Here is a 15,112-nt window from a genome sequence, read left to right on the forward strand (position 1 = left end):
ATAATTAATACAAAACATGTCATAAAAAGACTCACTAATCACTGATCAATAAAATATATTCTCTTCCACAGCGTGCCTTTTCACTCTGAAAAGCACTGCTTGTTTCTACCACCCTTCAGGGATCAAAGACAGACTGATGTCAGGCCCAAAATGCACGAAGCAAAATGAGACTATGATTTGTCTCTGATAAGTTTGCACTTTACAGATGGATAGACAGATGTGGATGGTTCTGAAACAAAAGGGTTGTGGGGTTTTTTTTTCTCTCTCTCTTTTTTTTTTTTTTGAGACGGGGTCTCGCTCTAGGTCTCCAGCCTCACTCAGGATGGAGTGCAGTGGCACAACCTCGGCTCACTGCAATTTCTGCCTCCCGGGTTTAAGCAATTCTTCTGCCTCAACCTCCCTAGTAGCTGGGATTACAGGTGCGTGCCACCATGTCCGGTTAATTTTTGTATTTTTAGTAGAGATGGGGTTTCGCCATGTTGGCCAAGCTGGTCTCAAACTCCTGACCTCAAGTGATCCGCCCACATCAGCCTCCCAAAGTGCTGGGATTATAGGCTTGAGCCACCGCACCTGGCCTGTTTAATTTATTTTTTCTAATGAGTCGGTTTATTCTGTAATTCAGGGAAAAGAGTGTCTTCCCTTTCTCAGAATTTTCCTGATACCCTACTTAAGGTCAAAACTAGAAAGCGTCCCAAGTAGGTAGGGAATACAGGCCAGCTCTCACATAAAGAAGGTACTGAACCCACCATACTTGAAGCAATGATAGAGAAGGATCCTCGAGCCTGGCCCTGCAACTTGAAATGATGTTTCCTGGATATAAATCTGTCTTAGTAAGAAACGCATCATGTCTGTGTCCTACTCCAGAAATAGGAAACTTCTAGAATCCGTGCCAGTGTGGTGGAACTGATGGAACCATTGGGAGAGCTTCCATTTCTCCACCACATGTACCTACTTTCCCCCTCACTCCCTGCTCTTGCCTCTTTGCCAACCCCTGTTGCCATCTTTCTGCTTTCTCATTTTTTCTCTCCCTCCTTCTCCCCCAAGCATGCTTTTACTTATAGTTGAAAGCCACAGTCTCTGCTTAATATCACTGAATGTTAATCTAGACCAAGAGGTTGCTGTCCTCTGCCCCTTACCTGGGGAGCTTTCATAAAAGTAACCAGTGGTAGCTTTGTAATATCAAGCCAAACCTAAGAAGCACAAAGTTCTCACAGGCTGAGTGATTTCTGAACATTACCCAAGTCATCACCACTGTCCATTTTCTCTGGTCAAGCACATTCATTTTCATCATGATTTTATTAAGCAAAGTTCAGGCCCGGTGGGGTGGCTCACGGCCAGGCAGAGTGGCTCACGCCTGTAATCCCAACATTTTGGGAGGCCGAGGCAGGCGAACCGCCTGAGGTCAGGAGTTTGAGACCAGCCTGGCCAACATGGTGAAATCCCATCCCTACTAAATATACGAAAATTAGGCTGGTGTGATGGTGGGTGTCTGTAATCCCAGCTACTTGGGAGGCTGAGGCAGAAGAATCGCTTGAACCCAGGAGGCGGAGGTTGCAGTGAGCCGAGACGTATCACTGCACTCCAGTCTGGGTGACAGAGCGAAACTCCATCTCAAAAAAAAAAAAAAAAAATCCTAATATGCCCCATCCTCAGCTGTTGATTTGTTTTTTTGCTGCCCTCCCCGCAGCAACAGTTTCACAGAACATGGAGAAATCTACCTACCTACCCAAAGAATGAAAACTGCGATTCTCTTGTGATAGGAAGTTTTTGCACGAAACACTGAAATTCCATTTTCTCCCATCGTTTATTTTTGGGTCAGTATTTACTTACTAAGCAAAGTTAGAATATTCCATTTAAATGTAAAACTGTCTTCTCCCATGACTGGCAGAGCAGCACTGCCATAAGCAGACCAAATGAACAAGTTAGAAATTTGGTCTCCAATAAAAATAGGTATTGGGAGCTTTATATAGTCACAAGGCAATAAGCAGATCTTAATCTACTGCCCAACCATCTCCTGAGAATAAAGTCATGTGCCTGGGAGCCTTAAAGATCCAAATCATGTCGGTAAAAGGATTTATGACATACACTTCCAAGGAAAGAATATCCCAATATGCTGCGTTGTTCCGTTGACATTTTTCCTTCCAGACAAGGTCTTGCTCTGTTACCCAGGCTGGAGTACAGTGGCACGAACACAGCAGCCTGGACCTCCTGGGCTCAAGTGATCCTCCCATCTCAGCCTCCCAAGTAGCTGGGACTACAGATGCGCACCACCACGCCCAGCTAATTTTTTTTTCAAATTTTTTGTAGAGACGGAGTGTCACCATGTTGTCCATGCTGGTCTCAAACTCCTGGGCTCAAGCGATCCTCCTGCCTCAGCCTCCCAAAGTGCTGGGATTACAGACATGAGCCACTGCACCCAGCCTCCATTGACTTCAAGCAGTCAGAGCTCCCATGTCTGAGGGAAACCTCTTCAATTGTACCAGTTGCAAAGGTGTGCTACTGGGAGACAGCTGATTGAGAAATAACTTAAGAGCTGTGCAAATATAAATATGACCCACAGCAGAGAATATCAGAATTTTACAGAAAATACAAGAGATTCAATTCAGGCCTTTAAACACTACAGATCTGCAGGACAATGGAGAAGATTCAGGGAGACTGGCAACCAAGAAATTATATGTAGGTTAAATTACCTCTGCCTCTCTTTCCTTGCTGACACCATGGTGGGCTCAAGAATCAAGAGGGTGCTGAATGTGGACCTGGTGCAGCTGCTCATACCTGTAATCTCAGCACTTTGGGAGGCCGAGGCAGGAGGATCGCTTGAGGCCAGGAGTTTGAGACCAGCCTGGACAAACATAGCAAGACCTATCTCTACAAAACAATGTAAAAATGTAGCCAAGCATGGTGGCATGTGCCTGCAGTCCTAGCTACTAGGCTGAGGCAGGAAGATCACTCAAGCCCAGGAGTTCAAGGCTTCAGTGAGCTATGATCACGCCACTGTACTCCAGCCTGGGTGACGGAGCAAAACCATGTCTCAAAAAAATTTTTTTTAAAGAGAATGCTGAATGTTGGCCAGGCACGGTGGCTCATACCTGTAATCCCAGCACTTTGAGAGGCCGAGGCGGGCAGATCACCTGAGGTCGGGAGTTTGAGACCAGCCTGACCAACATGGAGAAACCCCGCCTCTACTAAAACTACGAAATTAGCCGGGCGTGGTGGCGAATGCCTGTAATCCCAGCTACTTGGGAGGCTGAGGCAGGAGAATCACTTGAACCCGGGAGGCGGAGGTTGCAGTGAGCCAAGATTGCGCCATTGCACTCCAGTCTGGGCAACAAGAGTGAAACTCCATCTCAAAAAAAAAAAAAAAAAAAAAAAAAGGAGATAATGTTGAATGTTGTGACCATTTCCTTTTAAGGGCACTGAGCGTTGATATAAGTTGTTCTTGAATGATGACATAGGTGCCAAGTTGCATAAAAGAGGAATGTGGTTCAGCAAAAATTGCACTTCTCAAGTATGCCAGGACCCTACCCCAGTGCAACAGCATCCCTGCACCTGGGAACCAGGAGAAGAGGTGGGGGCCAAAGGATGCAGGCAGAAATACGCTGCATCTGCCATCTGACAGTGCATTGTAAATAAAATAGCAATACATGGGCTGGGCGTGGTAGCTCATGCCTATAATCTTAGAACTTTGGGAGGCAGAGGCAGGAGTATCACTTGAGATCAGGAGTTCGAGACCAGCCTGGACAAAATGGTGAAATCCCGTCTCTACTAACAACACAAAAATTAGCCAGGTGTGGTGGCTGGCACCTATAATCCCAGCTACTTAGGAGGCTGAAGCAGGAGAACGGCTTGAACCCAGGAGGCAGAGGTTGCAGTTGCAGTGAGCCGAGATTGCACCACTGCACGCCAGCATGGACAACAGAGCAAGACTCTGTCTAAAAAAAAAAAAAAAAGCAATATATGTAAACAAGGAAAGGGAGATTTAAATTTACGTACAAAAAAAGGACCAAGTCTTATGTCTAAAATTAAGTGAATTTTTTAGTAAGTACCTGGGTCCGTAAGACTCCAGTCATTAGCCACCCCCCACGTGCTATTTTCCATATGAATCTATACATAACAGCAGTAATGCCATGCCTTCAATTTTTACAATTGTTCTTCAACCTAACGAGCAAAGAAGAAAGAAGAATGGCAGTACATTTTTACACATGTAGTAAATATAAACCATACTCAGGTTTTTTTTTTTTTAGGCAAGCGTGATTTTCAAAAGTCACTGTTTTCATTCTGAAAGACATGACTCTTGCATATTTCTCAAGTCTACGTTGGAATTTTATCACTGTTGACCAAATCATCTAGATGAAAGAAGAAAGAAGAGTACAACATGATCTTCAGAAAATGTTATAAAGCTTCAGGTAGAATAAAGTTAGAATGAGTTTCTGGGTTCCAAAAGATGTAACATTTTAGATCTCATTTATTAAGGGCATCGCCAAGGCCATTATATAACCATGTCCACGTAACTGTAATAGCCAACATTCCATTAACTCTGATTTTTGAGAGAACCAAGGCAATAAAAAGAAGCAATATTAAAAATTAACTACATAGTACATTTGGGGAACGGTGGTTTGATTTGGCCAGAGCCCAGGACACAAGGGAAGGGCAGAGGATGAGGCTGAACAGAGTCAGTCTAGGCGGACTTTAAATGTCACACAAAGGGGCTTAGATTCGTAATATAAAAGAGGCTGTGCTGACCCAAAGGATTTGGAGACGATGACGTGGGTCTTGTTAGGAAACTTACAATCTAATTGGGAGTGACACCTAGAGAGCGTCCTGAGCTACAGAAGGGCAGGAGAGAAATGAAGTATGATGGGGAAGATGAGAAAAACCTTTCCTGGGAATGTGGTATTTCAGTTGGACCCTGAAGGGTAGGTAGAATTTTGACAACAGTAGATGGCAACAAACAGCATAACAGATCAAGAGAATGTGCAAAGAGGTCAGGCATGATAGCTCATGCCTGTAATCCCAGCACTTTGAGAAGCTGAGGAGGGTGGATGGCTTGAGTTTAGGAGTTCGAGACCAGCCTGGTGAACATGATGAAACCCTGTCTCTACAAAAAGTACAAAAATTAGCCGGGCCTGGTGGCACACACCTGCAGTTTCAGCTACTCAGGAGGCTGAAATGCGAGAATTGCTTGAATCCAGGAGGCAGAGGTGGCAGTGAGCCAAGATCACACCACTGCACTATAGCCTGGGTGACAGAGCAAGACCTTGTCTCAAAAAATAAAAACAAAGAACGTGCAAAGACACGGAAACAGAAAAACTCTATAAAACACACTCAGGGCCGGGCGCGGTGGCTCAAGCCTGTAATCCCAGCACTTTGGGAGGCCGAGACGGGTGGATCGCGAGGTCAGGAGATCGAGACCATCCTGGCTAACACGGCGAAACCCCGTCTCTACTAAAAAATACAAAAAAACTAGCCGGGCGAGTTGGCAGGCGCCTGTAGTCCCAGCTACTCGGGAGGCTGAGGCAGGAGAATGGCGTAACCCGGGAGGCGGAGCTTGCAGTGAGCTGAGATCCGGCCACTGCACTCCAGCCTGGGCGACTGCGAGACTCCGTTTCAAAAAAAAAAAAAAAAAAAAAAAAAAAAAAAAAAAAAAACACACACTCAGAAACTGATGAGTATTTCAATTCCACTGGACCTTCCCCTCTGTCCCAGATATTCTCTATTGACATGGCATTGATTGTGATTTGTCATTATTCCTATCTGTTTGTATTTATTTTGTGTTGTTTACTGTCTGTTTCAACCCCTGGGGGTTGACAAACTTTAAACAAAAAAGTCAGATTGTAAATATTTTTGGCTTTGCACACCATATGGCTTCTGTGGCCACTACTCAACTCTGCCATTGTAACACAAAAGCAGCCATAGGCAATACCTTGAGTGTGCCCGTGTTCCAATAAAACCTTTACAAGAGGTGACAGGCTGGAATTGGCCCTTGGAATGCAGTTTGCAGACCTTTAGAATTTTACATACGTATAATTTTCCAGAATTTTATATACATAGATGCATACAGTATATATGGGGGGGGGACTTTTTTCATTTGGCATAATTATGTTTAAATTCTTGCACGTTGTATGTATAAATAGTTCATTCCTTTTCACTGCTGAATAGTATTCCATTGAAAGGATATACCACAATTGTTTGATGCATTCACCTATTGGTGGGTATCTGGATTGTTTCCAGGTTTTGAGTATTCTAAACAAAGCAGGCACAGTTGCTTTTAATTTCTGCCTTTACTCTTTGGTAACTCCTCCTATGTTCTCTTTCAAAAGTGCCTCTTACTTGGCCATGGTTTGAAAACTGATAAGGCTAGGTTGAGGGTATACAGGAGTCCATCACACCATTCTGCCTATTTTTTTTTTTTTCAGTTCAAACTCATTTCCCTTTTATTAAAGTCCAAGTTACCATAGCATGGTTTGGTATTTAATAAAGAAAAAGGTGTTCAAATAAGGTAACATGTTATCATCAGCATTTCCAGGGCACTGTTTACAATCAAGTAGCAATACCAATAAACCCTTGGGATGCTTGTCCATGGGGTTTACACTTTGTCCAAGCCCAGGTCCTCTGAAGTGGAGATTCCCAATTCATTTAAAGTTGGTCTGAGTTCCTGGATGACATCAAGGTAGATTTTTCTTATGAGGTCCTGCATTGTCCTTAACAACCTCTAGGATGCAAACTGCCCTAGCAAAAGCATTGAACTGTCTGTATGCCTGCAAAGCAACATCAATGATTTGGGGTTCTGGAAGCAGATCATAGCCAGCAAGTGTGTTCCATTATTTATGCAGTTCCCAGGTGTCTATCTCTGGCTTGTTGAAGCATGTCATCCAGCATGCATCAAATTCCTCATGTGCCTCATACGAACCACGGAAGCAGCAGCAAACTGACTGGATAGTGGTGGTGGGGACAGAACTGCAGGAGGCCTCAGGGCCTGGGCACAGCGGCAGAGAACAATGGCCAGCATGACAGCAATGAGGACACACAGGCTGAGCCTAGAGAGATGCCCCATTCTCTCTATTTTTCATATAGCCTTAAACTTTTCCATACTAAAGAAGGAAGGAAAGAAGGAAGGAAGGAAGGAAGGAAGGAAGGAAGGAAGGAAGGAAGGAGGAAGGAAGGAAGAAGGAAGGAAGGAAGGAAGGAAGGAAGGAAGGGAGGGAGGAAGGAAGGGAGGGAGGGAAGGGGAAAATAAAGCACATTATAAAGTACTTTTTCTTGACAGTATTGCCATACTAAAAATATTCAGTAATTCTGTAGCTAAGCTAATGGGTCAAACTTGGGGGCTTTATTTAAAGAAGGTTTAAGTGTAATTCCCATATAATACTATAATCATGGAGAGCGTTTGCTAAAAATACAAATTCTTTGTGCTATCTTCAGAACTACTGAATCAACTCGACTAGAGACTAGGTCTACCACTCAAGTCATTCTTATGAGCAAGCAGGTTGGAAAACTGGAAAACACTGAATTCTCTTTCTGGATGATCTAACCTCCAATTTGGTTTCATATCAGAAAAAGAGGAACAAGAAATTTAATTCCTAATGTAATCTCTTTCTATTCCTATCTTTCCATTTCTCCTCCATCATTCTCAGATTCTCAAAAATACCGAAGGTATTATCTAGCAGCCAACTCATTATGGGGGAAAAAACAGTAATAAGGAGACGATCGATAAGAACTAGAAAGTAACTTGCAAATGGGAAACATACGGAAAAAGGAAGTTAAGTATAAAGAGAAATATGAAGGCCAGTGCATGGTGGTTCACGCCTGTAATCCCAGCACTTTGGGAGGCCGAGGCGGGCGGATCACCTGAGCTCAGAGGTTCAAGAGCAGCCTGGACAACAAGGAGAAACCTTGCCTCTACTAAAAATACAAAATTGCCGGGCGTGGTGGCAGGCACCTATAATCCCAGCTTCTCAGGAGGCTAAGGCAGGATAATCACTTGAACCCGGGAGGCGGAGGTTGCGGTGAGCCGAGGTCACACCACTGCACTCCAGCCTGGACAACAAGAGTGAAATTCTGTCTCAAAAAAAAAAAGATAAATATGTAAGAAGGTGAAACAGCAGACCTTGTCATGTTCTGATTTCTTCTCTTTCAGGTTAAATCAGGGCTTATTTAAGGTAAGGTCACAGCAATCAAGAGCCTAATTACAGAGATGAGGGATGAGGTCTTTGAGATTTTAACCTAGTCTCTAGTCGAGTTGGAGAACTTGGCTAATTTCAAGGCTCCTGGAACTTGTGCCATCAGCACCTAGTTTTGTCAGTATCTACTTGGAATTTTGACCACCATGTTTATCATCCCCCCCAGAAAAATTACCCGATCCTCAGCACACATTAAACCCTGCCCCAGGCTCCAGGCCAAGTCCTGTGCTCAGTTTGGAAAGGTTTATTTGTAGGAGTAGTATTAATGGCTATTCACTAAGTCCCTACTGAGGGTCAGGCAAGGGTGAGGCACTTCCATGTGTGATCTGAATCTCAGGCTTCTTATTTCATAAATAAGGAAACTGTGGTCACAGACAATTCCATTGACTTGCCTAAGGTCATAAAAGAAAGATAGTATGAGGCCAGGCGCGGTGGCTCAAGCCTGTAATCCCAGCACTTTGGGAGGCCGAGACGAGCGGATCACGAGGTCAGGGGATCAAGACCATCCTGGCTAACACGGTGAAAGCCCGTCTCTACTAAAATATACAAAAAATTAGCCGGGTGCAGTGGTGGGTGCCTGTAGTCCCAGCTACTCGGGAGGCTGAGGCAGGAGAATGGCGTAAACCCGGGACGCAGAGCTTGCAGTAAGCTGAGATCCGGCCACTGCACTCCAGCCTGGGCGACAGAGCGAGACTGTCTCAAAAATAAACAAACCAGCCAAAGACCTGTTTAAGCTCCACATTGATATTTTAAAATGTAAAGAGATAGTTAAGTCTTCACTGTGAAAAAATAAAATAAATTAAACAAAACAAAGAGATACTAATTGCATACTACGTTCTCAAGCTATTGGCCTTCTGCTTGTTTAATTCTTGCTAATAAAATATCAGAAGCCTAAAAGGCAAATTTCACTTGCAAATACCACTTGTTTCTTTTTAGTAATGACTTTTTTCAATGAGAGACAGAACAAACACAATGCTTAAAACTGTTTTCCAAAATGTAATTCTGACACATCGCTGATAGGAGCGTAAGTATGCCAATCGCTTTGGAAAACACGTGCACACACTACACTTCTAGGCGCATACCCTGGAAAGAAACTCACGCATGCACATTCAAGTGAGTTCAGAGCAACAGTGTTCATAATAGTAACCTCTGGAAACAACCCAATCTGTATGGAACGAAGAATAAATAAATACATCATGGCAGATTTATACAAAGGATACTATTTTTTAGCCATAAAGAAATGAATGATTTGGGCCGGGCGCAGTGGCTCATGCCTGTAATCCCAGCACTTTGGGAGGCCAAGGTGAGTGGATCATTTGAGGTCAGGAGTTTGAGACCAGCCTGGACGACATGGTGAAACCCCACCTCTACTAAAAGTACAAAATTAGCGGGGCGTGGTGGCACGCACCTGTAATCCCAGCTACTTGGGGGGCTAACACAGGAGAATCACTTGAACCCGGGAGGTGGAGACTGCAGTGAGCCAAGATCATGCCACTGCACTCCAGCCTAGGCGACAGAGTGAGACTCCATCTCAAAAAAAAAACTTGGCCAGGTGTGGTGGCTCACGCCTGCAATCCCAGCACATTGGGAGGCCGAGGCAGGTGGATCACCTGAGGTCGGGAGTTCAAGACCAGCCTGACCAACATGGAGAAACCCCGTCTCTACTAAAAATACAAAAATTAGCCAGGCATGGTGACGCATGCCTGTAATCCCAGCTACTCGAGAGGCCGAGGCAGGAGAATTGCTTGAATCCAGGAAGTGGAGGTTGCAGTGAGCTGAGATCGCGCCATTGCACTCCAGCCTGGGCAAAAAGAGCAAAACTCCGTCTCAAAAAAAAAAAAAAAACTGTTGATCCTAGGCCAGGCAAGGTGGCTCACACGTGTAATCCTAGCACTTTGGGAGGCTGAGTTGGGCGGATTGCCTGAGCTCAGGAGTTCAAGGCCAGCCTGGGCAACATGGTGAAACTCTGTCTCTACTAAAACTACAAAAAAATTAGTTGGGTGTGGTGGTGAATGTCTATAATCCCAGCTACTGGGAGGCTGAGGCAGGAGAATACCTTGAACTGGGGAGGCAGAGGTTGCGTTGAATCACGATTGCCCCACTGCACTCCAGCCTGGGCAATAGAGCGAGACTGTGTCTCAAAAAATAAAATAAAACTTTTGAACCTTTTGTGGTTCACAAGCACAGAGATTGGGTTTCACACTATGTGCCTCTCTCAAACCTTATTACGACATCAGCACATTGCCTATCTGATGTAAAAAATAATTTCTTTTAGATTTTTTTTTTTGAGATGGAGTTTCGTTCTTGTTGCCCAGGCTGGACGTGATCTCGGTTCATACAACCTCTGCCTCCTGGGTTCAAGCAATTCAGGCTGATGCCTCAGCCTCCCGAGTAGCTGGGATTACACGCACCTGGCTAATTTTGTATTTTTAGTATAGACAGGGTTTCTCCATGTTGGTCAGGCTGGTCTCAAACTCCTGACCGCAGGTGATCTGCCCAGCTTGGCCTCCCAAAGTGCTGGGATTACAGGTGTGAGCCACCACACCGGCCTTATTTTAGTTTTTTTAAATTTAAAACTTTGGTGTTTTAAAGGTCACTATGAAAAAGTGAAAAGACAACCCACAGAATGGAAGAAAATGTTTGGTTTTTTTTTTTTTTTTTTTTTTTTTGAGACGGAGTCTCGCTCTGTCACCCAGGCTGGAGTGCAGTGGCCGGATCTCAGCTCACTGCAAGCTCCGCCTCCCGGGTTCACGCCATTCTCCTGCCTCAGCCTCCCGAGTAGCTGGGACTACAGGCGCCCGCTACCTCGCCGGCTAGTTTTTGTATTTTTTAGTAGAGACGGGGTTTCACCGTGTTAGCCAGGATGGTCTCGATCTCCTGACCTCGTGATCCGCCCGTCTCGGCCTCCCAAAGTGCTGGAATTACAGGCTTGAGCCACCGCGCCCGGCCGAAAATGTTTGTAAATCAAATATTTGATCAAGAACATATGAGGAAGTTTTACAACTCAACAATAGAAGACATGTAACCCAACTGAAAACTAGACAAAGGATTTGAACAGAAATTTATTCAAAGAAGATATACAAATTGCCGGTAGATGAAAAGATTTCCAACATGATTCGTCATTAGGGAAATGCAAATCAAAACCACAATGAGATATCACTTCACACCTACTAGAATAGCTAGGACCAAAAAGACAGAAAGTACAGTGCTGACCAGGATGCAGAGAAACTGGAACCGTCGTACACGGTAGGTGGGAATGTAAAACGGTGCAGGCACTGTGGAAAACAGCTTGGCAGTTCCTCAAAAACCTAAACATAGAGTTACATATGACCCAGCAATTCCACCCCTAGGTATATGTCCCAAAGAATTGAAAACAAGTGATTAAATAAAAGCTTGTATGTGAATGTTCATAGCAGCGTTGTTCATAATAGCCAAAAACTGGAAACAACCCAAATGTCCAATAATATCAATGTTGTATATCCATGCAATCAAACATTATTAAGCCATGAGGCCAGGCATGGTGGCTCACACCTGTAATCCCACCGATTTAGGAGGAAGAGGTGGAGGGATGACTTGAGGCCAGGAGTTCGAGACCAACCTGGCCAACATGGTGAAACCCTGCCTCTACTAAAAATACAAAAATTAGCCAGGCGTGGTGCCACACATCTTTAATCCCAGTTATTCGGGAGGCTGAGGCGGGAGGATCTCTTGAACCTGGGAGGCGGATGTTGCAGGGGGCTGAGATCTCACCAAAGCACTCCAGCCTGCTAGATAGAGTGAGACTTTATCTCAAAAAACAAACAAACAAACAAAAATCTTATATATATAATTAAGCCATGAAAAGGAATGAAGTACTTACTGCTTCATGCTGCACCACACACTTTTATTAAACATTATGCTAAGCAAAAGAACCCAAACATGAAGGTCACACATTGTATGACTCCATTTACATGAAATGTCTAGAACAGGCAAATCCGCAAGGATAGAAAGTATAGATTAGTAGCTGCCAGTGGTTGGGGAAACCGGGAAATGGGGAGTGCCTGCCAATGGATATGAGGTTTCTTTTGGGAGTAGTGAAAATATTCTAGAATTAGCCAAGCAAGGTGACACACACCTGAAATCCAGCTACTCAGGAGGCTGAGGCAGGAGAATTGCTTGAGCCCAGGAGTTTAAAGCTGAAGTGCGTGATGGTCGCGCCTGTGAAAAGCCACTGTACTCCAGCCCAGGCAACACAGCAAGACCCAATCTCCAAAAAAGGAAAAGAAAATATTCTAGAATTGAATAGTGGTGATGGGTGCACAACCTTCAGAATACTAAAAACCAGGGATCTGTACATTTGTTTAAAAGAATTAATTTTGTGGCATCTGAATGATATCTCTTTGAAAATTTACTAGGAAAAAATAGCAAGTTATTGAAAACTAAATCCTCTATAATGCCATACGTATAGAAGGTCTGGGATCAAGAAGAGGCATATACAAAATGTTGAATAGGGGCCAGGCATAGTGGCTCACACTTATAACCCCGGCACTTTGGGAGGCCAAGGCGGGAGGATCACCTGAGCTCAGGAGTTCAAGACCAGCCTGGGCAACATGACGAAACCCCATCTCTACTAAAAATACAAAAAATTGCCAAGACAAGCCTAAGCCAAAAGAACAAAGCTGGAGGCATCATGCTACCTGATGCCTGTACTATACTACAAACTATACTACAAGGCTACAGTAACCAAAACAGCATGGTACTGGTACCAAAACAGAGAGATAGACCAATAGAACAGAACAGAGCCTTCAGAAATAATACCACACATCTACAGCCATCTGATCTTTGACAAACCTGACAAAAACAAGAAATGGGGAAAGGATTCCCTACTTAATAAATGGTGCTGGGAAAATTGGCTAGCCATAAGTAGAAAGCTGAAACTGGATACTTTCCTTACTCCTTATACGAAAATTAATTCAAGATGGATTAGAGACTTAAATGTTAGACCTAAAACCATAAAAACTCTAGAAGAAAACCTAGGTAATATCATTCAGGACATAGGCATGGGCAAGGACTTCATGTCTAAAGCACCAAAAGCAACGGCAACAAAAGCCAAAATTGACAAATGGGCTCTAATTAAACTAAAGAGCTTCTGCACAGCAAAAGAAACTACCATCAGAGTGAACAGGCAGCCTACAGAATGGGAGAAAATTTTTGCAATTTACTCATCTGACAAAGGGCTAATATCCAGAACCTACAAAGAACTCAAACAAATTTACAAGAAAAAAACAACCCCATCAAAAAGTGGACAAAGGATATGAACAGACACTTTTCAAAAGAAGACATTTATACAGCCAACAGACACATGAAAAAATGCTCATCATCACTGGCCATCAGAGAAATGCAAATCAAAACCACAATGAGATACCATCTCACACCAGTTAGAATGGCAATCATTAAAAAGTCAGGAAACAACAGGTGCTGGAGAGGATGTGGAGAAATAGGAACACTTTTACACTGTTGGTGGGACTGTAAACTAGTTCAACCATTGTGGAAAACAGTGTGGCGATTCCTCAAGGATCTAGAACTAGAAATACCATTTGACCCAGCCATCCCATTACTGGATATATACCCAAAGGATTATAAATCATGCTGCTATAAAGACACATGCACACATATGTTTATTGTGGCACTATTCACAATAGCAAAGACTTGGAATCAACCCAAATGTCTATCAGTGACAGACTGGATTAAGAAAATGTGGCACATATACACCATGAAATACTATGCAGCCATAAAAAAAGGATGAGTTTGCGTCCTTTGTAGGGACATGGATGCAGTTGGAAACCATCATTTTTAGCAAACTATCGCAAGAACAGAAAACCAAACACCACATGTTCTCACTCATAGGTGGGAATTGAACAACAAGATCACTAGGACACAGGAAGGGGAACATCACATATCGGGGCATATTGTCGGGAGAGGGGAGAGAGGAGGGATAGCATTAGGAGATACACCTAATGTAAATGACGAGTTAATGGGTGCAGCACACCAACATGGCACACATATACATATGTAACAAACCTGCACATTGTGCACATGTACCCTAGAACTTAAAGTATAAAAAAAAAACAAAATACAAAAAATTAGCTGAGCATGGTGGAGCATGCCTGTAATCCCAGCTATTCGGGAGGCTGAGGCAGGAGAATCACTTGAACCCAGAAGGCAGAGGTTGCAGTAAGCTGAGATCATGACGCTGCACTCCTGCCTAGGCAACAGAGCGAAGACCCTGTCTCAAAAAAACAGAAAGAAAGAAAATGTTGAATATACTCATAACATTCTACTTCTTGAACTGGACAATAGATTTATGGGTAAATTGATTCATACCTGTGCAATATCCAATAAAAAATAAAAATTTTAAAACAGCAATATATTTTTCTTGTTTTTTAAGCCACGATCAACACAAAATTAATCTGATTTTTTTTTTTTTTTTTTTTTGAGACAGGGTCTTGCTCTGTCACTCAGGCTGGAGTACAGTGGCGCAATCATGGCTCACTGCAGCCCTGAACTCCCAGACTCAAGTGATCCTCACACCTCAGCCTCCCCAGTAGCTGGGATTACAGTCATTAGCCACTGTGCCCGTCCCTAAATCCGAATTTTTTGTTTTGAAACAGTCTCACTCTGTTGCTCAGGCTGGAGTGCTGTGGCATGATCTTGGCTCACTGCAACCTCCACCTCCTGGGTTCAAGCGATTCTCATGCCTCAGCCTCCCAAGTAGCTGGGATTATAGGTGTGTGCCATCATGCTTGGCTAATTTTTGTATTTTTAGTAGAGACAGGGTTTCACCATGTTGGCCAGGCTAGTCTCAAACTCCTGACCTCAGGTGATCTGCCCGCCTCAGCCTCCCAAAGTGCTGGGATTATAGGCGTGAGTCATGGTGGCTGGCCCTAAATCTG

At 43.8% G+C, this 15,112-nt stretch overlaps 1 protein-coding gene and 1 pseudogene across 2 annotated transcripts in view; one reads left to right on the top strand and one right to left on the bottom strand.

Moving 5' to 3' along the window:
• Positions 1-15,112, bottom strand: part of PITPNC1 (phosphatidylinositol transfer protein cytoplasmic 1) — a 327,211-nt gene that overhangs the window by 285,711 nt on the left and 26,388 nt on the right. The window lies entirely within an intron of this gene.
• On the top strand, positions 10,343-10,435 carry LOC117068128 (annotated as a pseudogene).

The sequence above is a fragment of the Trachypithecus francoisi genome, unplaced genomic scaffold (genome assembly GCF_009764315.1).
Source record: "Trachypithecus francoisi isolate TF-2019V2 unplaced genomic scaffold, Tfra_2.0 Lachesis_group20, whole genome shotgun sequence".
Classification (NCBI taxonomy): domain Eukaryota; kingdom Metazoa; phylum Chordata; class Mammalia; order Primates; family Cercopithecidae; genus Trachypithecus; species Trachypithecus francoisi.